The sequence below is a fragment of the Salvelinus sp. IW2-2015 genome, linkage group LG6.2, assembly GCF_002910315.2.
Source record: "Salvelinus sp. IW2-2015 linkage group LG6.2, ASM291031v2, whole genome shotgun sequence".
In the NCBI taxonomy this organism is placed as follows: Eukaryota; Metazoa; Chordata; class Actinopteri; order Salmoniformes; family Salmonidae; genus Salvelinus; species Salvelinus sp. IW2-2015.
In genome coordinates this window covers 24,858,808-24,861,307 of record NC_036846.1, presented here as the reverse complement: position 1 = coordinate 24,861,307, position 2,500 = coordinate 24,858,808, and positions in this window count along the sequence as shown.

Genomic DNA, 2,500 nt, shown 5'->3' with positions numbered 1-2,500 from the left:
ATCTAAACTTGTCATGATGTTGGAATTACCAGCCGGGTGGGGCATTGACTTTGTTAGTCAATCTCATTCAGTTATCGTATTAAAAACTGAAAACATTTCCCTCCATCCTATGGCTAAATGTGTAGCGTTGCAGGATATGGTCTCTAAAAACAGATCACTTTCCTCTGCGCCTCATGGCAAAATTAGTAGAATTGCATTAAATTAACTCAAAAACGTAAAAAATGAAAGAAAAGAAAAGTGCAACGTGTGTGTGTGTGTGTGTGTGTGGTGGGGGGTGGGGGGGGGGGGGTGAGGGCACGCAGACCCACGAGCATCTGCAGCCCCTCATGATGAGTTCAGTTGTGTCCCTCACCCCTATCCCTGCTGTAGGTGGTATTGCAGTAGTAGTATCAGTAGTAGCTGTAGTTATGCTAATAGCAGCATTGCATTGACTCCATAGCGAGCCTTTATATTCCAACACCAACCCACCAAGAGACGAGGTGTATTTGAATGTCAGAGCATTTTTTCTGTTCTCTGTTTTTTTCCTTCTGCCACCCATTGCTCTTTTAATCACCTGGCATGCTCTCTTAGCATATTAAATAGGCTTTAATCATGAAAAGCAATCAGGGTGTTGCATATTCAACCTTGGTTCTGTGTATAGTCGGGCCGGTTCCCTGTCTCGCTTCAGTACCAAGCGGGCCTTATCAGCACGCTGCCTGGGTAATAGCTGCTGCTGGTATAGCGGAATGCTGCTCACTGTGCTGCTGGGTAATAGCTGCTGCCTGGGAATAGCTGCTGCTGTGCTCGGCCGGGTAATACTGCCTGGATGCTGCTGCCTGGTAATAGCTGCTGCCTGGGTAATAGCTGCTGCCTGGTAATAGCTGCTGCCTGGGTGAATAGCTGGACCCTGTCTAAGGTAGGCTGACGCCTGTGGGATAGCTATGTCTGGGCCTGGTGAGCAGTCAGTGCTGGCATATGCTGCTGCGACTGGCTGTAATGTGAGCTGCAGCCCATGCTGCAAGAACCACAACACGCGCGCCGACGGACACGCACGCACCACACCACACAGCACGCGCAGGCACAGACACGCGACGCACGAACACACGCATCACGCATCACACAACACACACACACGCGCACACACGCACACACACACACACACACACACACACGACACACACACACACACACACACACACACACACACACACACACATGCTCAAGTTTAAGAAATAGCTTCATATGCTAATTTTGGGTTATCTCTGCAGAGGGTGTGGGACAGACAGATGGAGCGAGGAAGGAAAGGATAGAGGAGAGGAGAGAAGGGGGAAATAGATGAGAAAAGTGTGAGCTGATCCCTCTGATGAGCTGTGAATATTTGTACAACGGCTTAAGGAAACCACACACACCAATTAACGCATAATGACTTTGTCGTTTGAATTAAAAACATTTGCATATGAAACCGCGTTAATTACTCCTGATGATGTTTTACTTTCTACTTGCTTCATTTGATGACCAGGCTTCAGGTCTGCTTCATTTGATGTCCAGGTGCGTGTCTGTGTGTGTGTGTGTGTGTGTGTGTGTGTGTGTGTGTGTTGTGTGTGTATGTGTGTGTGTGTGTGTGTGTGCGTGTGTGTGTGTGTGTGTGCATGTGAGTTGTGTGTGTGGCATGTCTGTTGTGTTGTGTGTGTGTATGTGTGTGTGTGTGTGTGTGTGTGTGTGTGTGGTGTGTGTGCGTGTGTGTGATGTGTGGTGTGCATGTGAGTGTGTGTGTGCATGTGAGTGTGTGTGTGTGTGTGTGTGTGTGTACATGTGCGTGTGTGTGTGTGTGTGTGTGTGTGTCCTGTATACAGGAATTGTTGTGGGTGTCCACCTCAGTGTCCTGTATACGGGAGTGTTGTGTGTGTTTTGGGACGGCTCCTATAGTAGTAGTAGGATGCACTAAAGGCGCATGTCTCTACACACCATAATCTTTATGTCTGTCCTGTACTCTCCTCATAAGTAGGGGAGGAGAGGGAGGGACAAAACACAACACAGGAAATATGACTGTAGGCTGCTGTCTGGGGTCTGGAGGACTATTCAGACCTGACTAACACCAACTATGCAGAAGTTGCCTTTAATTTCAATACAGAAGTTGAGATGCACTTCAGAGGAGGAGAGAGAGAGAGAGAGAGAGAGGAGAGAGAGAGAGAGAGAAGAGAAGAAGAAGAGAGAGAGAGAGAGAGAGAGAGAGAGAGAGAGAGAGAGAAGAGAGAGAGAGAGAGAGATGAGAGAGAGAGAGAGAGAGAGAGAGAGAGAGAGAGAGAGAGAGAGAGAGAGAGAGAGAGAGAGAGAAGAGAAGGGAGAGGGAGAGGGAGAGGGAGAGGGAGAGATGCAAGCTTTTTATGGTCTGCAAACGTTTTGAAACATTGACTTATTGCAAAGGATTATGTATAAACTGTAGTCCTTATTATATAACACGTGTTTGCATTTTACTGAAGGTAAAGAGAATCATTAAGAGGTAATACCTCACCTCCATCCT